Consider the following 26,630-nt stretch of genomic DNA (forward strand, 5'->3'; position numbering starts at 1 on the left):
TTATTTTGTCTAGATGGGGCTTTTAATTTTATCTATGTTAGGATTAGGTTTGGTGTTACAGTTATGGATTGGAAATCCAGCACTTCAAATGACCAGGTTGTTCTGGATGTTGCCATGACTTCAAAGGTATGGCAAACAAAATATCTTTTGAAATGGAAATGGAAAGTCTTGTGAGAGTAGCTTATTCCAGAGCCCGCAGCCCTGAGAAAATGCTGATGATGCAGACAATGTTGATTTTTTTCTAATTGAAGTAGGTTCCTTCTGTTGGATTAATGTTAGGGTTTATTTGGAGGCTGACTTTCAGTTTTAGAAACTAGAGCATTTAGATCACTATGTCCTTTCAGTGTCCCCAAGACCTGTAAAATTTTAAAGAGGTCTGGAAACCTAAGATATCAATGACCTAAGACCTTTTTTACTAACTTAATAATATGAAGGCTTTGCCCCAGCCTGTCAGTTTAGTGTTGTTGCAGCATGAACTCAAGAGCATATATTACATGCTTTAGGGATGTAGTATGAAAATATAAATGAGTTTCAATGCATACAAGTGCACAGATCCAAGACAATCAAAATTAATATAAATATTCTGGAAAAAATAAGGCTAACTGCTGAATACAATTAAATGAGATAGCCTGAGCATTAAAGGTGACCTTGAAATTCACATTTTATGACTTTATCAAACAAACTGGGAATGCAGGGGAAGTTAGAGTTTATATTTGCTGCATCTAAACACAATGTTTTCTTCTCCTTTAGATTAAATGGCAATCATAAGACACTAAGTTATGGAGGAGTGACATCTGGCTTCTCGACAGCCACCTCAGGCAACTGTGGTAATAGCTTTGGAGATGGCTGTGTATCTGTAATAGAGTTAAGTTCGTTGTCTGCATTGGATTACCCTCTTACTCCCTTAGATGCTTCATCCTACAGCTAATATTGGAATTACTGAACCACTCATAACCCTGATTTATAAGCCTTTTCTTGTGTTTCTGTCTACTACTGTTGTGTTTTGGGGTTTTTTGGTGTTTTTTTGTTTTTGTTGTTGTGGTGGTGGTGGTTGTTGTAGTTGTTCGGGCTTTTTGCCCCTCAGAAAGCTGTTAGCATACTTTGAAAAAACTTCTAAAGGAAGGTTTTGTCAATCGGAGAAAAAGGAAAAATAATAATAATTAAAGTTAAAAAGCAATCAAAAATAAATATTTTTTATGAGATGGGTGTATATGAAAGTATAAGGGGAATCATAGCAGGCAGTATTTCTAACTCCGAGGTGAAATATTCCTAAGTGCTATGAGGTCAGATCAAAATAGTTGCTGATTTGATGATGAAAATATACTTCCTTTACTTTTTTTCTTTTTTTTTTTGAGGCATATAATAAAATATGTTAAAATCCAATCTATTAAAATAGATTACACAGGCAGATCAGGGTACATCAGGCAGATCTCCTCAGTGCATGAAAATCTTCTATATGACATATAAGACTACTATTTTCATATTTTCAGCCATAAGATCTGGAGCACTTTAACTTTTCCCTGCTGGTATACTTACAAACTTGCGCTTCAAAGCTTGTCAGCTGATAAAAAATAATTTAACCCTTAGGCAACAGTACCAGGTTCTGTGCTGATTATGAAGTAATTTGCCTTCAGAAGGCACCTGAACTCTGTGGAGATGCAGCACAGCACCTGTAGAGTCAGACAGCAACATACCCAGTGTGATTCCTGATTTCCTGTGGGACACAAGACCATGAGGGGATATCTGCATGTCTTTCTTTTGATCTTAAAAGCACTATAAAGTTAGAAACCTATCTGCCCTGCGATTCTGTCTTCTATAAATTATATGACAGCATTATGCTTCATCCACTTTTCTATCTGAACATGAACTGTATTCTGTGGTGGCAGAAATGACACAATATACAACTGGTAATGTGACTTTCATGTCGTCATAGGACCTATACCATCTAGGATATCACCTGCATCAAGAAAATAGCTACCAATGAGAGTCAATCCAGTAATTCAGATGCATTAATGAGACAAATATAAACAATTTCAAGTTCTGACCCTTAGACAGAAAAATTACACATCTTGTCTGAAATGTATTGAAGTACAAAGATCCTACCATTTATAGTCTGTGCTTCAGCTGCACTGCCTATGCATCATTTTGCCTCCTTCGGAACTACTAAAATAATGAAAAAAATAAAAAAATAATTATTTGTTTTTCTAACCACTGGGTAGAAATTTCAAAATTTAAATTTACAAGAAAATTTCTAAGCTAGAACAAACTTGCTACAAAATTCAAGATACTTAATGTTGAAGATACACATTAGCACTTACCAGAGTTTCAACAATTTGTACACAAATCCCAAAACATAAAAACAATCTTTAATTAAATTTGTGAAAGTTTTGATAATGCTGGAAAATTGTCTTCCTATTTTTTCAAGTCAAAAGAAGCACCATATAGACATTATTGGCAATATGAAATGCCTTTCAGTTATGAGTTATTCTTAGGAACAATGAAATCTTTTCAAAAGTTGTCAGTCTCTTGCGTCTTCCTCAACACAAACTTCAACCTCATTAAAAAATCAGGGCTGCTAGTAAAGGTGTGAACAGATGTTTTATCTCCACATTTTGTGCATAAATGCAAGTAGTTGGATGTAAATTGATCAAACTGTTGAAACAAATCATTTAAGATTTGTGCAGTGATTAATAATAGATGCCAGTAACCAAATCTCCCTGCCACCAACACATCTGTTACAGAGAGTTCTGGTTTGCCCTATTATGCAAATGTGCAATAAAACAAATAAATTACTTGATTTAACAGCTGGTTGGAAAACATTATTTTTAGGTGATTTTTTTAATGTATTGTTTTTACCATTGATAGCCACTCGATGTAGACTAATCCAATTATGCTTTGTAGTGTCACAGAATGGGGGAGGGAACTTACCAAGTCTGCTCAGAAACTGCTGCAGAATTTTAATGATATTCAGAATTTCTCAGACACTCATGGCTTCTGAAAGAACAAAGTACACAGGAGAAGAGAGTTTTCCTTGAATTTAATACTCAGAAATACCTTAGTATAATTTGTCTCTTCAATACTGGGAGTGTCACATTAGAAACCTTTGTGGGACTTTTGAAAAGACCAACATTTGATCTCAAAAATATGTTTCCGGACATTTTGATGGATAGGCTCATGAATAGAAGAGAGGGAAATATCAGCACAGAAATATCCTTGATTTAAGATATGCTTAGGCTACATTATTTAGTTATGGATACTGCAGATTTCAGAAGCCTTTAGCACCAGCATTATAGAATCATAGAATCATAGAAGCTGGAAAAGACTTCTAAGATCATCAAGTCCAACCATTAACCTAACACTGCCAAATCCACCACTAAACTCTGCCCCTAGGTGCCCTGTCTATATGTCTTTCAAATGCTTACAGGGATGGATCAACCACAGCCTTGGGCACCCTGTTCCAAAGCTTGACAACCCTTTCAGTGAAGACATTTTTTCTAATATGCACTCTAACTCTGCCCTGGTGCAACCTGGGGACATTTCCTATTGTTTTATCACTTGTAACTAAGGGAGCTTTCAATTTCTTAAAGCAACATAATTTTCTCCCTTTTTTGTCTCAGGGGTGTATGACAGGTTGTGGAGACTTGTCTTATTTTTTTCTGCTATTCCCCAAGTGTATATTGGAAGAACTAAGATTATTTTTTCTTCTGTAGGATGAAAGAAAAACAAAAGAAGGGAAAAAGAGAAATAGTAAAAGGTCTACCTAAGAAAGAACTTCACTCTGAAAATGTTTGTTCCCTTTATTTTTTTTTGCAACCAAATATATTTCTCCCAAAATTTTATATGCTGAATTATACATTTTATGGAGTACTGCTATAAAACCAGACAAACATTAATTTCAAACAAACATCATCTTTCAGCTCCCTGGGTTACCAAATAACCAGCTGTGTCAGCAACATATATTGCTCTAGAGGGACACATTTTAATAAAGTCATCTCAGAGCAGAATATGTTGCTTTATAAACCAAGTTCAAAAATAGCCAAACAGATAGATATAGATAGAAACCACCCATTACAGGGAGACGAAGTATAAATATTTTTGCAATTCTCAATGACTACCCAAAAAGTTGCGAAAAAACTTGCATGTCCTTTTATTCTGTATCAAAAGATATAGGTATATGGGAAGCATATAAGAATATGATACATAGTCCTTATTCCATTTTGCTGGAATTAGAAATTCAATCTGTGTAGTACAATGTATCTTTCTCTCTTGAAAAGGTGATTACAGAACAAGTTAATAAGCATTTTTATCCGAATGTCAGAGTCTGTCAAGATTCATTTTTTCTTCTCTACTTATGTTTTTCTGTCTTTTGTATATGTGTTGCAGAAAAGAAACTGATTCAGAAGAGATCTTTGAGAGAAGGCAATACAATTAGCATAAAGAAAAAATTTAGAATATTGTCAATTATTCACTAAGAAAAATATCTGGACTTATTTGAGTTCCAGTAGATCTCCTTGGATGAGAAACCAAGTTTCAGAAATAAGAGGAATGGAATTCCTCTAACTCCTTGTCTTGATTGTCCTGATTTTGGGTAGTCAAAAATCTCAAGTAAAACTTCTCAGCAATATTCTTTGTACTTTGTATTGTTTCTAAGTGAAAATCAGGAGTATAAGAAGGGCTAAACATTTTTAAATTATCACTAGGTATGTGTATATTTGTGTCTCCATTTAGTATTTTCAGCATAATGTGTAAATCAATGATACTTCTTTTTATCAAAAGAGGTTGGCAAAGCAAGGTAATAAAAATTCTTCTTGAAAAACACAGAATTGATCATGGTCTCTGTAGAGCTATTTAGTGTCAAAAAGTAGGTATCTAGTAGTATTTCAGAAGACTTAATGTATTCAATCACATTGGATTGTGAAAATATGGCACTGACACAAATCAGTCGTGCTCCCTCCTGGAAAGTCAGCTGAAGAGCAAATATCAGATCTTCTAAAATAGTATTAGAATCTTGTGTTACCTGATTTGTTCCCTAGTAATCTCATGCTTGATGCATCATAGAAAACTTCAAATGATTATGTAGTTTCTTTTCTGCATTCTTTCTCCTAGGGACTCATTTTCCAGATTACTGAACTGATTCCATCTTTCAGACAGTCTTTGCAATGAAAAGGATGCTGAGAAAATACCACACAAGCAAATAGAGTTTTAGATTGTTTATGTAAAATTCAATGGACTATCTAGGGAAAAAGTACATTGTCCAGACCTCCTCAATCAACTCCATGTATTACTCCTGCCAGCATATATGATGACAGAATTTAAGATGAAAAATTAGTATTTAAAGTTGTAAATGTAACCAAGTATATTATATTGTAATTATTCAGTGACATTTAAGAAAGTTGTGTGACTGAGAGTTTAGTGTTGCCTTCCATCTCTCAGTATGTAGCTGTGTGAACAAAAAAATTTCTTATAATACCAAACCTTTGGTGTAAAAGCAGTTTTGAGCAGAATTTATCAGCATCAATATTTGGAGTACAGATTTGTTTGATCTGCTGTAACAAGGACATTGCTCTCATTGTATTCTAGGACAGGACAATGGAGAGGAAGTTATGTGACCTGAGTGTTCTTAGAATTCTTAAAGTTTTGCATCTCTGTGGTGGTGTAGAGAGGTAATTTTCAACAGTTTTGGAAGCTTGGACAGTCTTCAAGGGAATCATGTCAACCAGAGAGTGACCCAACTTAATAAAAAAAGCAGAGTTGCAATTCCCACATTCCTTTGTAGATGGGGTTTGAAAATCTCACTACTTTCTTCGATAACTAGTTAATAAATATTTAGGAAGAAACATAAGTAATCAGAAGGTTGATGATAATCATCCTTGCCAGCACATGAGATGTGTTAAAAACAAAACTTACATTTGCAATTTGGTCAGTTAGCAAGAATTGAATAACAAGAAATATAAAATAAAATCAATACCTTTCTGGAGTTGTACCAAAACAGAATGAAAAAGAATGTGCACTTGTAGTGGCAATGTACAGCAGAAACAATGATATAGGAAGGGGAATGGAAATCAATCACTTGATCAGAGAACAAAATTACTTTGATAGGATCAGTGAAATTACAGGAAATGAATGAATGAACTAAAGTCACAAATAAAACAAAAGTTGTGTATGTAATGTATGTAAAAGATACCTACTGTGTAACTGGGCAGGGCACTGATATCCTGTGATAATAGAAATTGTAAAGAAATTACATAAAAATGAAACTTTTTTTTTTAAAAAAACCCCGATGAAATCTGTAAATCAGAGACAGTTGAAAACCGTTCAACTGTCCTCACCAAACCATCCCCCTCCCTGGCCTCAGCTGTTCACAGATGTCAGTCAGCTGCTCCACATGTCCTCCGTAAAATGCATTAAAAACTCATATGGATTTTATTTTTTTTTCTCTGTTAGCAAAGCAGAAATAGAGGTGTTGCTCAGCTGAAACTCTCACGAATGGATCCTCATGAACATGATCTTGTTCACCTTAAATATCCCTTGATTTGTGCACTGTATCTTGTCTTGCTTCCTGTTCTCCAGACTACTCTCCCTCACTGATATCTGCAGGTTTGCAAGGGAAAAGGCACTTACCATGTCCTCAGAAGCTTTCATTAAAAACTGCAGGGTCAATCTTACCCTACTACCTATGTGCAGATCAGTATATGAAATGTAGTTAGATGGTTGATGCTCTCTTCTCATGGAAGAAATTATCAGGCTCTCAATTTTTCTGTTTTCTGTATAAATTCCAGTGACAATTTGAACCACCTATCACTGTAAAACACCCTATTGCAAAACAAGCTGCATTTGGATAGAGAAGCTGTACATCAATCTGATGCTAACCATCACACAGCTTCTTGATGGTGGAGAGGATACCATGTGTGCAGATCCTCCCCAGCATTTGGCATAATAAAGCACTAGTGGCTGCTAGCCATAAGACATAGCAAGACCAAATACCACTCTGTGGTTAGACTGACACAGCCTCTATGAGAATAACCAATATTTTTTCAATGAACTGTACAGCAATCCAACTGGTGGCAGAGACAGTGAAATAGGCTGCCCTCAGGAGAGCACCTGTGTGTATATTTTGTAACATAATTGCAAGAAGCCAAATAATCCTCATCAGCACAAATAATATTATCTATGCAGCTGACATGCACCACTGCCCAAAACAAAACCTATATTTAAGCTGAATCAGATTATCACTGTTTTCCCTGTGCTCTCAGTTGTATATAATTGAAATAAAAATAGCTTTTCTTCAGTTCCATATTGTAGGAGATTGTCTTTGACCAAAATATAATGAGGCCAGTAAGCCTCTTAGAACAAGTTCAAAACTTTCAACTCAGTGCATCTCTTAGAAAATTCAGCTTCTGATATCTTCCTTTAAAGCAAAATATCAAAAATGGCAAGTGCAAATTCAGAACAATATACAGCAGAATGTAAGCATTGTTCTGCAGAATGCCATTGACTCCAAAATGAGGTATTGGAAGCAGTAGTTAAAAATGCTCATTTCCTACTGAGTTCTGGCATCATTGCACTTGTTTGGGAATGGGTAGTTCACACAGAGAAGTTGCACACTATATTGAATGAAAGTTACTGGTGAATTACAGGATGCCTTTGACTGTGTAATGGAAACAATCACTGTTCTATTAGGGACAATCCTAGAAGACATCAAGAAGGCAGTCACTGCTAAGGCAGAAAGCACACAACAGACCAAAGGAGCAAGCTGGTCTTTTATGGAAACACAACCAACCTGGCTGATTGAAACAATGAAAAAAAAATCTTGTTACACTGGAATAGTTTAGAAAACATCAACCATATAATTGGAGAAGTTAAACTTGTGCTTAGGTAATGATTTGAAAGAATGAGTACTTCTGATATTGCTGAAAACTTTCTGTAGTAGATTATGGTGAAAACAGAAGTGTTTAACCATCTGTCAATAAAAAGTGACAGGTCACAATATAATACGTGGAAATGGACTGTCCTAAGGATAGATTTAGTACAATCTTGAGAATGGTAGAAGTATGACATACTAATAAAAAAGAAAGATGATGCCATTGATCTAATTAGGAGTATAGAACAGCCTAAAACATTAACTCACTTATAGAAAATATTATACACTATTATCTCCTGGAGGCACAACACAGAGGGGCATAAGCAATGCAGGAGGTTCTTGGACTGTGTTGATGATAAATTCCCTCTCCAAGTGATAGGGGAGAGGTGTAAGCAGGGAGAGATGTAATTCCAGAACTTGTTCTCACCAACAAGGAGGGACTGGGTGGAGAATGTGAAACACAAAGACAGCTTTGGCTGCAGTACCATGAAATGTTGAAGTTTCAGAAAGGAGGATGCGCAGCAAATGAATCCTGGAGTTCAGGAGAGCAGGCTTTGTCCTCTTCTGAGATCTGCTTGATTCACAGGAAATGCCTGGAAGAACAGTCCAAAAAACTGGTTGATATTCAAGGATCACCTCCTCTAAGCCCAGAGTGATGCCTCTCAGCAAACGAAAATTTAGCAAAAATGCTGTGAGGCCTGCATGGATGAGCAAGGAGTTCCTTGTAGAGCTCAAGTAGAAGAAGCCTGGAGAGGGTGGAAACAGGGACAGGTAGCCTGGGAGGAATACAAAGAAATTGCCTGAGCAGCCAGGGAGCAGGTTGGTAAAGCTAAAGTCTAGATAGAATTAAACCTGGCCAGGGATGTCAAGGGCAATAAGAAAAGCTTTCATAGGCACATTGGTTATAAAACAAAGACTAAGGAAAATGTGGACCAGCTCTGGAAGGAAATGGGCAATCTGGATAACTGGGATATTGAGAAGGCTGAGGTTCTTAATGACCTTTTTGCCTTGGTCTTCAATGACAAGCGCTCCAGACACTCCAGTCAAATCACAGATGGCAAAGGCAGGGTCTGGGTGTGGCCTCGACAAGTTTGCCAATGACACCAGGCCATGTGCTGAGGTGGGCATGCTGGAGGGAAGGGATGCTGTCCAGAGAGATCTTGACAAGTTTGAGACATGGGCCCATGAAGCCCTCATAAAGTTCAACAAGGTCAAGTGGAAGGTCCTGCAGCAGGCAATCCCAAAACGGATACAGGCTGTGCACAGAATAGATTGAAAGAAGCCCTGGGGAGAAAGACCTGGGGGGCTGTTGGTTGATGTGAAGCTCAATACAATGCAACAGTGTGCACTTGCAGCCCAGAAAAGCCAGCCTATCCTAGGCTGTATTAAAAGCAGAGTGGCCAGCAGGTCATGAGAGGTTATTCTTCCCCTCCACTCTGCTCTTGATGCACCCCACCTTGAGTACTGCATCCAGCTCTGTGGCCCCCAACACAAGAAGATCTGGAGCACCTTTCCTATGAAGACAAGCTGAGAGCTGGGTCTGTTCAGCCTGGAGAAGAGATGGCTCCAGGAAGATTTTAAAATATCTTTCCATTAACTAAAATGGGCCTACAAGAAAGATGGAGAGGTATTTTTAACACAGACATCTAGTACAAGGGGGAATGGCTTTAAACCAAAAGAGCACAGTTTTAGATTAGTTATTAGGAGGAAATTCTGTACTGTGAGGATGATGAAGAACTGCAGCAGGTTGCCCAAAGAACCCATTTCTGGAATGTTCATGACCTCATTGGATGGGGTTCTGTTTTAATGGAAGAATAATTTCACATATATATTTTAACTTTTTTGAAAAGTGACTTTTTTTTGGTTGTTGACTGATGCTAATGCCACAGATAATTCTACCACCCAACAACATGTCATGACTAATCTAAAAACACTGGGCAAATAAATATAAATCAAATAACAACATTATCATCTACTTTAGACCAACATTTGAATTAAAAATTAAAAATTAATGAAGACAGAGGGGATTTAGGGCATGATTTTCATGAAAATATAATGAGAGGAGAACTTGTGATTATTTTTACACCTTGAATGACTGTTTTGCTGCCCTTTCAGACAAAGCTATAGTCCAAGACTTTACAGGATTAATTTAAATATTTAAATACTAAAGCAGCTTCACTTGATCTTTTTTGAAGAAGTATGTCTGAAAAATTAAAAGCCTCATGATATGCATTGAACCTACCACATGTTTGAACATCAGCCATTTTATCTCAAAAATTTAAATTAAGGACTATAGTAAGAAGTGAGAAATCAAAACCAGAATAAATTGCAAAAAACTTATTCTGTTCTGTCCTCATTTCTTGAGTGACTTCTCATGGCACTAATTCATAAACACAGATTTTTTTTTGTCTTGAAAAATGCAAGACATTTCCTACTTTGTGTAAAGGGCAGGAAGAAGCAAACACTGATAGAGCATAAAGCACCACACATTTTATACAGCACAATAAAATTCTGCCTATTGTCATTTCAGTTCTATATATATGGATCAATTTGTAAGCTACAGATTCAGGTTTAGTATATCAGGTACATTGCCTCTGGTGAACTTCAACCCACTGAGTTCTGCGTGTATGTTTGCACCTTTCCAAAGAAAGCTACAAAGTATTTTCTAAAGGAGGTGTTTTCCTATTGTATGAGGACTTACAGATTTATTTCTCTAAAGCATTTTGCACTATTTTTGGGTGCTGAATGCATTATTTCATAATGATCTCATTTCACAAGTTTGGCCTCTAAAGAACATGTAATGTCTCTCACCTGTAAAAGGTCCTGTGATTCATTCTGATTTAGAAATGAAAGAATATTGATCATTCATTAAGCAAATTTAGTGCATGTAATACCATCCTCAAGGTGGAGATAAGGCAATATGCAACGTGGGAACAATAAGACTGCTTAATATTCTAATCTTAATCACTTATCTACTGCCTGTATTTGGAACATTGCTCTCAGTGGACCTGTTCTTTTTGTCCTGATCTATCACTCAGGGGTGTTTTATTGTAATTCACTGGAGACTATTTGGTTGCTTTAGACTCCAACTTGAATTTGGTACAGATTAATAAAGTTTTACAACTGAGATTACAGAAAGCATTGTTACTGTTTCATACAAATCTGAAAATGAAGTTAAATTGACAAAGTGACCTTAGTCTCATACACAGTGATTTGGTGAAAAGATAAATGCAACTGCATTTCATTTCAACAACTCCTTCAATGTTGTATTATTCCATTGGCACATCTATGGTTCAGTTTTTATGTGTTCATTCTGAACAAGATCCTGTGAATGGAATTAAGGGTCCCATGTCTGGTACTAGAAGGCAGGGATAGAGGAATTAATTTCTTATTTTTCCTTCCCTGGGGGTAGAAATCAGTTTGTAGGTTACTATTCACTGGAACACCCCACAGCCTTGATAGTAAACAAAGGAGTTGTAGTCACACTCCATTAGGCAGCAGAAAATCAGATTCACAGAAAAACACTTGTCCGTAAAAGGCACAGGACATTTATGAACAGAACAAATGTTTACAGAAATTTTCAGTGATTGAGCATTGCCTAACACTAGTGCTCAGTTAAACCGAGGTCTCTAATATATATGCTATATCTTCTGGTATTTAAATTTTACTTCCACCATAACAGTAATTTTCAATTAACTTTTACATTAAAAGCATTAAAATTTACAGGACTTCTGATATTATTTCCTTATTTCTGGATCACTTTTTTTCACAGTTTATTTTCAAATTTTCTAGCATATGTAAATGTCATCAGATCTGACTCACAGTGAATTAAGGCTGATAAAACCTAAATGTGAATAAAGCATGACTTAACAGTCATTATGGAGTTCAGTGAATTCATGAAGAGATGGGGCACTTAATTCAAGAATCCATTTGGTATGAGAATATGGTAGACTGTGTAGACATCACTAGAGGGAGTCATGACCACACAAAACAGATGGGTGTGTTCCATAAACACTACTGAGCAGAAATCTGGGCCCAGATTATTAAAGGGTTTAGCAGAATGTACCCATTTCATAAGTAATTCAAAGAGATTTCTAAGGATGACTCAGTGTCTTTCAAAGATGGAGACTCCATAACCTTTGTGAACAACCTGTGCCAGTACTCAGTCAGCCTTTCAGTGAAATATTCTTATTATGTTTAGACAGAATCTTCTCTCTTTCACTTTTCAACCCTTTGCCTCTTGTCCTGTCACTGGACACCACTGAAAAGAGCCTATTTCTGTTTTATTTACATACTTTCTCCAGGTATGTACATCAGCAAGGCTCCTTGAGCTTTGTCTCCAGACTAAACAGTCTTTCCTCATGTGGGACATGCTCCAGTCCCTGAATCATCTTTCTGGTCTTCCAGCTGAGTCTCTCCAGTACATTAAAGTATCTCCTGTTCTGAGGAGGCCAGAACTGGGCACAGCACTATAGGAATGGCCTCACCAGTGTCACACATAAAGTTTTAGAGACAGCATAATAAGGATGTGTGTGCTTCATGAAACCAAAATCAGAACCCTGATATGTGGCAACAGATGCAAAGGACCTTGATGAAATGGGAAAACATCATCACCAAAATTCAACTTTTTTTTTGTATTTTGAAGTAGACAGCATTTTTTCCTAAATTCTAGAAAGAACTCCAAGTAAAATCATAGCTTTCTGTCACCAACATGTAATATGAATTTTATAAGAAAACTTCTGGTTTGAGAGCTTCCTTACAACCAAGATGAGTTCTTATCAGAGTTAGGTGCTTTCCTATTTGTCCGTTTGTACTGGTTGGGCTGACAACTTCAAGATATCCTCTTGTCTTTGACTTGGAATGGCTGCTGACTGTACTCCTGTCCTTGTCTGGTCCCATGCAGGTGCCTATGGGGATGCCTAAAGAATTTGAGGTGATGTCTTGCCTTTAAAACAGCTTCAAGGGTAAACTAGGAGGGAGGGACCCTAACAGAAACCAAGAAGAGCTGTCGTATAAATGCAACTAATAAATTTGACCTGTATATTGGTTATAGGTGTTCAATCAAAGTGAATATTGTGCTTCTCTTAAACCTGCTTCAATAACACAGATTTTCTAGTAGTAAAATGTCAGTCAAACAGTTCTGAAAGGCAAATAAGTGAAGCAGTTAAAACAAGTGTTTTAGAATGCCCTTACAATTCCTTATGAAACAGGCCGCTCTCCCTAAATTAATGAAAAGTACAGTACCCTTATGTAACACTTTACCAGTTATCAATGCTCATACAGTAAAGAAACAACATAATTTGAGGTCTCTGACAATTTTTTCAAATTATGATTTGAAACTAAACACAGACAGAGGTATCAAACAAAAGATCACAAGCAATTCACAAGCTAAAATTTATTCCAAAATAATCAAATTTCTCAAAAGGTAATCTCAGAAACAGACTATGAAGAGGGAGCTAAAAATGTGCAGATTAAATTAATAGCAGAATTCACCCATTTGGCTGCATAATATTTCTTCATCCAGTTGCCCTTTTCAAACAACCATTATTGGACTCCACTGGAGACTACAAAGAAAGTTGATCTGTGTTCTTGTAAAGATTTTTTAATTGAGGACTTAAAGAAATACTTTTTTTTTGTTTTAACATACCTTTCCCTTTCCTGCATGTATCTTCCCTTGCACTTCCAAATGTTCTTCATACAGCTCGTTCAGTGTCTCCCTCCTCTTTGAACTGCATTTCTTCCCCTCCCTGCTATTTCAAAGTTTAACAGGATAGTTTTAATGTGCCCTTACACAGGACCCTCAACCAGCATCTCTGAAGAACTGTGTTTGAATAATTCATCAGACTCAATCTTACAGAGTAACTAATGTGCTAATTATGCAGAAGAGTCATTTATAAGGTTGGGTTGGGTGCTCAATGCTAAACATCACTATAAAATATTCATATGGTATTTGGGAATTTTCTGAAAAATTAAAATTATCCATCTTCATGGTAGACATCCATGAAGATGGATAATTTCCTCAGTATTATGGTCCCGCTACACAGAAATGATTTATCAGGAATCCAGCATCAAGTCCTGCTTCTTGAAGAGGTAAAATCTATTATGACTGTGTTAGAAATATGCTACTTATGCATACTACAAAGGTATTCAAAAATAGCTCATCAATTTAGAAGACTGTAGGCACAGTGCATCTTTTAATTTATACTAAAATCTGAATCTTGTATGTGGACTGTCTTTCAGGAGGTCTTGTTAAAACTGCCAATGGAATTTCTGAGTGAAGCATGAAATTTGGCTAAATGTTTTGGCCACAATAGTTTACCAGGAACTGTATCTTTGAGCTATGTTTTAAAGGGAAGAAATAGGCAAAAAAATTAATTATTAGAGAAAGTGAAACTCAGTGAAAAATAAACAGAATTGTGTTACTTATTGTAATGGGTAGATTTCTTCTTTCAGAGATATATGAGGTAACATGGAAAGCACTAATGCCCAAAAGCCTACACCAGCAGTACCAAAACCAGGGAGGCTACAGATCCAGAGGTTGGAGCTACAACATTTCCATAGCTAAATGAAATATGGCTCCTTTAAAAGTATATGCTTCATCCTATTAGGAATATTTTTTTTTCTGTCAAAATAGCATGCCAAATTTCTTTCCATAAGCAATGGAAAAAAATATTTTCTGGTTTAATTTTAAAATCTATAGCTAGGAAAACTCATTAGCTGTAATTTTGTAGACTAAAGCATAGTGCCTCCAGTGGTGAAATAGTATAATTTCACACACTTTAGGCAAAGCAACTGGTTCATACTGGCCATTATTTGGTCAGCTCAAACCAACAAAAATATTTTAGAATAACTGACCTAGAAGGACCTCTAGGTTCCAAGCCAGTCATGGCCAGTACATTCACGATGTGAAAGCAGATCACTGGACTCAAGGAATGACTCCTTTTAAATGATCCTTGCAGTTTCCATGTAAAAGGGAGCTAAACAAGCACCTTATCTTTTCCTTACAAAAGCTGCTACATTTTTGTCATCCCATGTTACTTTCCGCCTAGGATAAATATTTTGCATACATAGTGTCATGGTTCTTTGTTTTGCTCGAAGTCTTCTTCCACAGGTCAGCACTTCCTCGAGTACATGAAAATATCCGTGGCTAGTCTGCAGTTCGCACAAAGACCTTGACTTTGATGCCTTTAGGCTACAGCTCCACACCCAGCAGGATTCCTTCTGTCAGACTGGATGCTTCAAAGCTTTCATGAGACTTTGCACATCTTGCTGCCCAAAAAATATTTGAGCTCTGCTGTTATTGTACCATCTTAGTCATGGCTTAAAACTTCAAATAACTAAGCTAAAATGCCTTGTTTTCAATATACCTCACTGTCATACTATGTCTCATTTTTCTTACTCCTGACTGGTTTAGAGATCTGGAATGTTATGTGAATTGCAAATAGGCTTAGGTAGAAAATATCTGCCAGCAGAGGAACAGCATAAGTTTCTCATGGGCATATATGGACACCAAAACAGTGAATGTTGACATGAAACAGTTTTAGGAGATGAGAGAGTGAGCTGGTGATGATGAGCGGTGTGACAATTTTACGTTTGGAAGCATAAGGTTAACTGACAAAAGCTAAGATCAGTGAAGATAGTCCTAAATTGGAAAACAGAAAAACAGGTGTAAAGCCCATAGCAAGGATGATTTTTCAGTGATGAGTTTCACCTATGTTTTCTGAGGGATTCTTTCACAAAGAGCCAAGGAAAAACTAGTGATTATAAACAAATGTTCATGAAAAATTTTAATCTGCTTTTACTGACTTTGAGAAGGGAAAAAGACGTCAGGCAGTAAACAATAAATCATTTAAAATACCACAGAAGTAAAAAGCACTTTGTTAAATACATTTCCTCAAAAAAAGGAAGCTAAAGGACACCTAGGTTAATAGTATAGATTGTGTATGAGGAGGAAATAATAATGGTTAATTGGGAGATTCTGACTTTATAAGCAAAGAGTATATAATTTCAGAGACAGAGAAAGAAGTGTCCTCATCTCAGTAACAATGGTTCTTCAGCTTTATTTACTTTTGTAGAAGAGAAACAGAATTGTGTGATTGCTATGGAAGAGAGACTTCCATGTGCTGGGAAATATATTACATAAGTATGCATCCTGAAGAGCTTGCAAGTGAAGCTGAACCTTACTTCCTCTCTGGAAGGGCCTGTAGTGTCCTTACAACTTAGAGCTCATGTGTTTCATCTCAGATATCTCTGTTTTGATTGTCTAGAATACCAATAGCAGCTTACAGACTGAATGTCTTTGGCTAGCATGGATTAGTTTGCTGGGTTTGTTTACACAATATGTCTATTAAATATATGTTTTACATGAATACTTCCTTGCCAGTGAATTGCAAATCTTCATTCTGTTAATGCAGTGCAGCCATCCCTTGAAAGTGGGCACATGAATGAATGATCATGAAGTGTTTGTAAGAAAACCAGACATTATGGAATGTATTTAAAAACTCAATTTTTTTCTTTGTCTGGTTTAACTAAATCTTTGATTATGCAGATGACTGTATGTGAATATACCATTGACTTCAGCTCAAGCCCTTTTCATATATGACTATGTAAATGAGATAAATTTAGATTCCAGTATAATTAACAGTCTGTTTCTGGAATTATTCTTTATATTCTGCCTTCATGAGCCATAAAGATTTTTCACTATAATGAGCATTTATATAAACATCGAGTCACAGAGTGTGATATGCCAGATGGTTGCACTGCTATTCAGAGAGACCTTGACAGACTAGAGAAAGAGGCAGACAGAAACCTCTTGAAGCTCAACAAAGGGAAAGGCAAAGTCCTGCCTCTCAGAAAGAATAACCTCAGGAACCTCTAAACAATGGGGGACAATGATCTGGGAAGCAGCTTTGCAGAAAAAACTCTTGGGGTACTGGTGGACAGCTATCTTACCAGGAGTCAGCAATACATCTTCACAGCAAAAAAGGCCAAAAATGTCCCAGTTATGTGAGTGAGTGTAGCCAGTATAGCAAGAGAGGTAATTCTTCCCCATTCCTCAGGGGTGATGAGGCCTCATCTGGAGTCCCAAGACGATCCTAACAATCAGAGCTCTGCCCTGAAAGCACTGTATCACAGACACACAGGATAGCTGAGGTTCAAAGAAACCTCTCGAGATCACCTGTTCCAACCCCACTGCTCCAATGAGGGCCACCTAAAACAGCTTTCTCAGACTGTAAATTCAGTTACTACTTCAAATTTGCTTTTACGTTCCTTAATAGAAAGACTTTATGAGTAAGGGGTAAATTACATGATTTCCCTTTAACTGGCCTTAGCATATACGTGTTTATACTCCATTTCAGCAGCTGAAGCTGGCTGGTATAATACTTTTTTCCAATCAGAAGAGATAAAAAAAATTTGTTACTTGAAAGATAGACAGAAAACCATTTATAATTTTGTATTGATTAAGGTTCTGTGTGAAATTATATACATGAGCATGCAGACACATGCAAACATGCTCAGAACATTCATATATTAAAACAGGAATTGCAGTCCTTTAAAGCATTAAAAGACATAAAAGAGGGGTTTTATTTTCCATTAATGATTATAGGAAAAGACAGAAAATTAATTTGATTGCTTGTGTACTTCCACATAATATTGATAAAATGAACATAAAATGTGTAACATGGCATTGGTTGGAAGATATTACAATCCAGGTAATTTCCTGTTGTCCACTCTTGATCAACAGATTAAAAAGTTCAGAAAAAATCCTGGTGCATAAAACAAAACAAACAAAACAAAAGCAAAGAGCCAAATCTAACCCCCAGGAGATTAATTCCCAAAAATTCAGGGCTTTGAAAAATGCAGAATAATTTGATAATTCTGGAAATTTTTGAAATTGCAAAATCAGTGAATTTAAAATTATTTTACTTAATTCACAAGTACGCAATTTGCATAGATAAAATCTAACACTTGAATAATTGGAAGAATAATTTCTCTTCTTATGACTGGCTGCACAGCACATGAAACTAATTAACCTAGAAGACTTGATTTTTTTTTTTTGTTTGGTGTAGTAATGCAAGGATAGTAAAACTAGCAATTTTACCATGTTTTTTTCTCTTCCAGTGATGTTTATTTGTTGCAACAGCCTACTTTGCAGCAGGTGTCTGTGATAGAGTAGGCACCATCTGTGAATGCTCCTAGGGAATGGCCCAGGAAAATGTACTACTGTGACAGCTTTGTGCCCTCAAGTGGAAAGCCAGCCCCAATTTTGTACGTATTTTACACCAGGGAGAATTTTGAGAAGAATCTAAAATTTTGGTAAATGACTTATTTCTGAGAATTCAGAGGGATTTGCAAGGAGAGGACAAATCTTCACAGTGGAATCGTTCTGCGTTTTGCTGCTTTCAGGACCCTTGTATGGGAACTTTTAATGCAGTGCAAGGATTTCATCACATAGCACTGGCCGATGCATCTTGGAAAACAATTTATTCACCTATTCCAGCAGCAAAAATGAGTGAGAAGGAAGTTTTATGTCAGTGAAGAATCTGAAGATGAGTGGTAAATCCTGAGGAAAGCTTTAAAACAAAAGGCAATTATGTACTTAGCAAATATGCCTCTGCCTTTTCTAGCTCTGCTGAATGCTACCATACAATTTCCTCTGAGAGAATCAATTAATTTTTCTTTTTAAAACTTATCCTGTCTGTAGCTTCTCTGTGCTCTAAACCCTGTATTTGGGAGATCATGCAATCCTGCAGACTGGTGTGCTTGTATCTGTGGGCTAAGGTCAGCAGAGTTCTCTGAAAGCTTTTTCTCTTATGTCTAGAGTGCAATAAATGTGGTGCTACTCATAAACATGCTACACATTTGGAGATCTAATATTAATTGGCTATAAATAAAGCCAAATGGAACCTGAAATGCTAATGTTTGTAATTTCTGGGTTTAGTTCTTGTTTCTTGCACTATTTCTTTATTGTATTTTCACACCTTTCTTGCTGGTGCCTTTATTTGCAATACCTATGGAGATTTCTTTAAGAGTTTATTATGTAATTGTCCTTGCCAGGGCTGGGAGTTCCTTGGGAACCATGACATTGTCTTCTATTTTAAATTACAAAACCTTCTTTACAAGGAAAGAAGTGACAAAAAAATAAAGTGAATCAGTTAAAGTATGGAAAAAGTGAATCCAAAGGGAAGATAATTATTAATCTCATATAAATTTTCCTTATTCAAATGATTCACATATTAGTGAAAATTTTAATTCTTACTGTAAATAATGTCTGGAGAAGAATTTGCAGATGTTAATGATTTGTTCTGTCTCTGGAGCAAATGAGATAAAGTTCTATAATTTAGCTAAGATGGTAAATACAAAAGATAAAAAAAATTGGTCAGTTGTGGTTGAAGTGTACTGAAATTTGGAAATATTTTTAATGTTAATGACCTCCATCACTATCACTTGGTTTCCTGCCATTTGGCTATTTTGAAGTAAATATGTATTCTCTTAATTCCATGAGTTACTACACATTCCGGACAAATTAAGTATTCTCTACATTTGTAGTAGAAAATTTTTTGCTTTTGAAAAAGAATTATGAATCTGAGGTTATAAACAGAAGGTGCATGCACAAGAAAAAACCTTTTCAAAATTTCTAATTTCTAAATTTCTAATTCAAAATTATCCTACCTCCTTCATTTTGTGTTACTTTAACATGAGTGATTCTTCTGGATCACTGCATTTAACTTCTAAGTCTCAATGTCTGTGTGCGGCAAAAGACAAGAACATCAGATGTTCTCTAACCAGAAAGGGTTATTAATTTCTTTGATTCATTTTAGACTCATTCTTCCTAAGCTACTTTAATTTTTCTTACAATAAAAATATTACATTTTTCTGTAAAAAAAACTAATACAAAAAAAGAAACTCTCACAGCAGAATTTTGTAATTTTTTGTTTATTTGTTTTTAATATCCTATCACTTACGGAAGAAAAATATTCCTTGGCATCCCATTTGTAACTGAAGACTCTTCCTAGTTATGATCAGGGTCCAACAAAAGCTGTTGGATTAAAACCACTGTTTTCCATTTCTTGTCAATTTATGCTTTATAGCAGATGTATTACCTTACTTGTGTGATGACAAATACATACTTTTCCTGTTACAAACTCATATTATATTTATTTCTTACTCTTGTTGTATTTGGTTTTAACTGCTCAGCAGTGTACAAAGCTGGCATATGCCTCTTCGTATAATAAATTCTACAAAGCTGTTAGTGTTTTGTGAAGTATCATAATGTACTCTTGACTGATCTTTTATTACCAAAGGCCTCAGTCAGCCATTGAAGACTGAGACTGGCAGACAATTCAGCGTGCCCTAAGTGTAACTTTGAGACAGCAGGAGCTGGAGCTCTCTGTAATTATACTCCCTGATTATGGAATCTGCTCCCTATTGAGACTGGAAGAGCAGCATCTGTTGAGACATTTGGGTTAAATTTAAAGAGGTACACAAGTTTGTTGATGCATTTAACTGTGGGGAATCCTCTTAAATATTATTTTTAAACTGTTTTGGTTAAAAAAACACACAAAAAAAACCCAACATAAAAATAAAGCTGTGGAAAAGACTTCATGTTGTTAAGCTAAAAGACTGTTTCAAATTGTTAGCTATTATTTGTCCACAAATGAAAGGGAAAGAAGAGGCAATCAACAGCATGAACACAGAATAAAACACCCAATCTGGATTCTGGGAAAATAATTATTGCTACATTATTAGTTCATTTATGTATTCCCTCACCTCTATCCTACTTGTCAGCACTTTTATTTGTAGAGATGGGATTTGCCCTAAGCAGCATAAGCTATGAAATCATATTTCTAATTAGTTCTGTCTTTAAAACTAGCTTAAAATCACAGAAAAAAAAATCTCATTCGTTTTATTAGAAAGTAATTGTTTTCTGGTTTGCCTGGGTCATTTGGTTAGTGTAACAGCAATTCATATTATTATCCATTTTTTTAATATTCTTGTTTTTAAATATGCTGTTTTATAGCTGTTAGAACCTCAGCAAATAATTTTCTTGGACAGTATTTATTTTATATTAGATCATAACATTCTTCTAGAAGATTTCTTTCCATCATTAGCACTGGCTGTATTCAACATTGGAATTCTTATGTCTGTATAAAATTGCCCACACCAAATGGAATAAATTTCAGGTGTACTTTTCAGAATTTCAATAATTTTTCCTCATAAAATTAACTCGTTAACATAAATAATTTCTAATACTTTATATTTTTAACATATGTAATAATAATTAAAGATCATAAACATTTGGTAACTCTAATGCAAATAGAGTTCAAGACTGGATAATGAGTTTTGACCAGGACTGTTGACATCCCGTAATCCACAGGAAAAGAAAATATAGATTTTCTTCTCTGTATAAAGTCCTGGGGTTTGGAAAGAAAACTCTCTCAGAAGGCTTTAATAATCCCCACGTTATATAGACCTGAAGGGAAAATAACAAAAACAGTAGAAAAACACATAGCAATTTTCTTTCTCTGCTTGGAAGCAGAATGGTCTTTCATTCACATAAAACTGCTTATAGAGTTTCAGGTTTTGTCTTAGTCTGCTCTATTAAAAATACATTGTGCAAGATTGTGTGTGTTTTTTAATATCAAAATAATCCCTTCCTACTGAGGAATTGTTCCAAAAAGATAATTTTAATATATTATATGAAATTAATAAACATGGAAAAGGTGTAAAAGTGATGTAATTTTTCTCTGTTGTGGAGTGAGTCCAGAATTCTTTTCTCAGTTCTGAGGACTATGGAAAGAATGAAAACAGGCACATATATTTTACTGAAGATTTGCTGATGAACAGCTTGAGAAGGGCATTACAGCCCTCAACATCTATGATGAGCAACATTGCCAGTCTGAAAAAACACTTGCCTAATCACTTAAAAATTAACAACGTGTTTTGTGCAAGTAAATGAACAGTGTCATAGAAAAGAGTCAGGTTTAAGTGTATTGTAATTTAAAATTGCTATAGGTAATTTTGACATAGATCCCCAGCATTTTCTGTTCAACTCCCATCCGTATTTTTTAAAGAAAATAGCTTGCAGAATTCCACCTGTACATGTAGTATTCCAGACAAGTTTCTGTGACAAGCTTCAAGTTTTTAGAAAACTGAAGCTCTCAAAAATCTTTCATTTAAGAGAAAGAAACAAGGCATATTGAAAACATCCAGTCTTTTTGTCAGCAATATCAATCATCATCACTGATGAGGATGTCAGTCTGAAGTACCTGCTGGGCAAATAGTCACAAGTATGCAGAGTAGTTTATTCTTCTTCAATAATATCCATAAAGCCATATTTCCCACTGGTATACATAGAAAAAATTATCAAAATGCATTTATTTATTCATTTTAAATAAAAAAAAAAAACTTCTTAAAAAATCCTTTCAGTAGAGCAGCTCAAATCAGAGAATATGCAGTGCATGCTTTGGTGGCTCATGCTTTTTATCACCAGACAGAAAATTATGAGGTGTAGTGGAAAGTCTTGGTTTGAAAACACAGGAAAATTGTCTTTCCTATCATTCATCCAGGATAGGAGAGCAATCCTGTGGAAAAAAACAAAAAGGACAGAGAGACATCTGTCTCATAAAGCAGCACTGAAGACTGAAAAGCTTCCAGAGAGATCAATGGAATGCTGTCAATGGCTGGTGACTGGAGATGGCAAATCCCTGAAAGCAGGAAAATCACAGTTTTTTTAGTCCTAAGAAAACTTAGAGCTAGGAAAACGCTAAAGAGCTGAATAGAGTAACAGTAGTTAAATGAGATATGAAGTCTTCAATATGCTGGAGATCTGTAGTCAAAAATTCAGAGGTCCCGCATGAAGCTGATCTAAAGGGTCTTAGATTTTCCAGTTTATCAGGATAATAATGTATTTAATGCTTGCTGAGTTTATTATGTACTGATGCAACTGAGGAGTAGGATTCTACACTGAGAAACAATTAAAATGAAAACTTTAATCAAACTTTTGAATTTTCACTTCAGCCTTGAGTGTTCCATGTTGCACACAGCTGCCATTCCCTATATTGATAAAACAAACCTATGTGGGAATGTACAGTGGGAAGTATTGCATCTGTGCACGATGAGGAATCAAAGTGACTAAAACAGATCTGTGGTAAGTGCATAAATTTGGTAGATAGGTGTGGTTCTTCAGGACTTCCAGAAGAAAGCCATACGAGCTCAGGCCAAGGGTTTTGTCTTAGGCAGTGGCCACAAGCTACACCAAGGGAAGAATAAGTCAAACAAATTATTGCTCCCTCTCTCACTCTCCTGTCATCAATTATATTGTGCTTTGTGGATTTCCTGAATCTTCCATGACTTCTTTAACTTCTTTGTATCCCTTTTCTTTATGGTAACTGATATTTTTTTGTGTACAATAATTGATGGTCAGAAATTCAAAAGGTCAGTTATTTTTCCTATTAAAAACTAAATTATATTACTTAGTTAGGTTTGAGCTTGGCTTTTACTGTATCCATGTAATAATCTCTTATTTTTATAATAGGAGTGACAGAGCACAGTAATTTCCTATTCACACTCTCCATGACCATTTTTTAGGCATTTTCTCTGTGTGGTGTCCTATCCAGGCTGCAGAGAATGTTTTCTCAGCTGTTATATGTCGTATCTTCTATGCTTTTAAATACTTTTGTCTTTCTCTGAATCTTTCTCAGTTCTATTGAGTGCATTTTGGGGATAGGAAGTCCAGTCCTACACATTGCAGTCAATGTTTGGGAAAAGCGCAGATTTACACAATGAATTAGCTATTTTGCTTTCTCTCCCTTAATTTCCTAATATTTTCAAATATTTGAGTATATTTTTGATGCTCTACCAAGTACTGAGGCTTTCTTTTCATGGAAATACGCATCATAATCTCAAGATTTTGTGTCTTTTGTTACAAATTCAGACCCTTCTACTTTACAGATTAACAGTTTTCTTTTGGTATCACTATGATTTTCTATACTGAACTTTTTTTGCTACGACACTCAGTCTTGCAAGGCTTCTGTTCTTTGCAGGTGACTCATCTTTACCACTTTGACCAACTTTTTTATCATTCCACAGAACTTTCTTTAAAGCTGACACTGAGAGAGTTTGCCAATTTTGTCTGTCTAGTAGTGGACTGGCATAGGTGAAGTGCACTGCCACAAGCAGCTGTAGGCAAACCATTGTCTCTCACAAGCTGATTTCCTTTGGCCATTGTTGTGGTTCAAGCCCAGCTGGAGCTGAAACATCACACAGTAGATCAACTCCCTCTCTCTCTCTCTGTCTTCATCCTCCCACAGTGGAATGGGAAGGAGAGTCAAAGTCAAAATTGTATGTTGAGGTAAGAATAGTTTAACAATTGAAAATAAAGTAAGATAAAATAATAACAATAACAATAACAATAACAATAACAATAACAATAAAAATAACAATAATAACAATAACAATAACAATAACAATAATAATAATAATCGTAATAATAATAATAACAATAATAACAATAATAATAGTAGTAGTAGTAGTAATGGACAATACAATTTCTTTGTACAGATTTAGTGTAAGGAAAGATGTCAGGTGCTATAATGGAGCAGCAGCTGTAAGACTGTATCCTCCAAATTAAAATCTTCTCGGCAAAGATGGATACCTTCAATGTGTTGTTAGATTATCTCAAAATGAGCAGAGATCTTTGAAAATGTGGAAATAAGAGGCACACACCTCTCTTTTCTCCAGATAAGAAGGGAAAAACAATGTTCTTCTGAGGAGTGTTGATTAGTCTGTAACCCTTAAACCTGGCAGGTTAGAAGTACTGAAATTAATACAAGAAAATGGTAATTTTGTCTAATAACTAAAAAGATTAATGGTGAAAGAAAAAATCAATGACTAAGCAGTAAGGTAGATAAGATGCTTATTAAATCTTGACTCAGCAGGTTTAACTTGCACAGATATAAGCTCATATTATCTTTTTTTTCCAGTACTCCTGGCTTTACTGTCTACATAATTTTCTTCCATAATTTCAAGTATAGCTAACAGTCAGAGAACAGAAAATAGGAAAGTACTATGTCTGAAGTGCTTGGTTTTTTCCTGGTTTTGCAATTAAATCATATGAAGTGAGAAATATTCCATCTCATCCAGGTAGATGACTAATTTCAAAATTTAAGGTTTATAAACTGTAAAGATTTTTTTTTTTTATTTAAACCAATACAATTTAATCAATCCAACCTGGAAAACCATGTACCTTTTTAGGTCTCAAATTTATGCATCTATTAGATTGAAAATACCAATATCAACAAGAACTTTAAAAAACTTTTAAAATTAACAAAAAAGGAAATTGGCATTTTCTTACAAGGTTGAGATATAAAGATGTGAGTTAGTGATAAGAGAAGAAATAGCTGTAGTTATAGACTTGCACCTTTCTTAACATGGAATTAAGCTGTAGCAGGTAAACTGCCTTTAAAACATTCATAACCACCAGTATCTCTGTGCAAATAGTGAAGAGTGTTACTGAAAAAAACATGAAAATACTGTCTGAGAAGACAGACCTTTTGCTGTTGCTTGTATGGATTTAAGGGGGGTTTATTTGATTTGCTTACTGCTGCTTATACATTTTGACATGGAAAATCTGTTTTCCTACAAAATAAATAGTCCCATAGTAGTGTCAGCTGTTTTCCATTGCAGTACAGTTTACCAGTTTTATTGTGATCTATGCCTTTATGCAAATCAAGCAGTTAATATTTCTTTGGATTTTTTAATCTCTTTTTCACTTTCTTCCTGAAAATAATTTTTCTGTCTACTTTTTAATAGATGTTTGATGTACAAGCCCCCCCATGAGCAGACAGTGAATTCTAAGAGGAAGCTCGTATCCCTTGTATCTTCCCTGTGGTGAGAGGCCAGGAGTGCTTTTGCAGGGAAAGTCCCACCTTGAGACTTAGAGTAGATGTCATAATTTCCTCTTTGCTGTTTCATAGGGAAGTTGCTACTGCTTTTGGAGGTTAGCTACAGTCCTTGGAATTTCATCACTGATACACCTATATGACTCCTATATCACAGCTGTTAGGAAAATCACTTGCCAGATGTGTCAGCAGTCCCTGTAGGGAAACTACCTTTGTAAAACCACCTTGAGTAAAAAAAAAAAAAAAAAAAAAGTGTTATTCAGAGCTTCTTTAGTGTCTTCACTATCTTTGAAAGTCCTGAAATTGAAGAGAGCTGTAACTGCTTGCTTGTTTAATCCAGAACTTCAATATCTACTTGTTTTAACCATTCTACATGCATGTTATTTCTAATTGGTGCAAGACTGTACCAGAAGAGCCTCCAAAACTAGGACTAATAATGAAAACAGCAACATACAAGCTTGTCCTGTCTCTTTGCTCAGTAACAACTTAAGTGGAGATTTTAGGAAAGACAGAAATATTTTTTTCCTTAGAAATCAGTATTTATGTTGAGTGGTCATTGGAATAATTAAACAAGGTTGCTGAGACATGGTGAGAATTTAGTGGAAAATTTCGATTCAGAATAGGGCAAAGCAGGGAATAATGTAGGCAAACCATAGATATCAGGCATGACATCAGCTAATGCAGAGTCATGTGTAGGCAGTAAAGAGAAACAGGAGTCAGAAAAGATGATAGTGAGGTCGGCTTACATAAAGATCCTGTAAACTTTGACAGACTGCAATAAAACAGTCTTTCTTCTTCAGTATTACTTACAAAATGAAGCTGTTCCTTGGGGGAGAAGTAATGTGATAGACATGAATTTCTTCATA

At 35.6% G+C, this 26,630-nt stretch overlaps 1 long non-coding RNA gene across 1 annotated transcript in view; it reads left to right on the top strand.

Annotated features, from left to right (window-relative positions):
* Positions 1-20,135, top strand: part of LOC148184005 (uncharacterized) — a 51,828-nt gene extending 31,693 nt beyond the window's left edge. Inside the window, exon 2 of the long non-coding RNA XR_015772950.1 lies at positions 17,984-20,135. This is a non-coding gene — a long non-coding RNA (uncharacterized LOC148184005). The remainder of the gene's footprint in view (positions 1-17,983) is intronic.
* The last annotated feature ends 6,495 nt before the right edge of the window (positions 20,136-26,630 follow it).

The sequence above is a fragment of the Pseudopodoces humilis genome, chromosome 7 (assembly GCF_049639895.1).
Source record: "Pseudopodoces humilis isolate 2021_Gansu_Grassland_sample_001 chromosome 7, ASM4963989v1, whole genome shotgun sequence".
Taxonomy (NCBI): Eukaryota; Metazoa; Chordata; class Aves; order Passeriformes; family Paridae; genus Pseudopodoces; species Pseudopodoces humilis.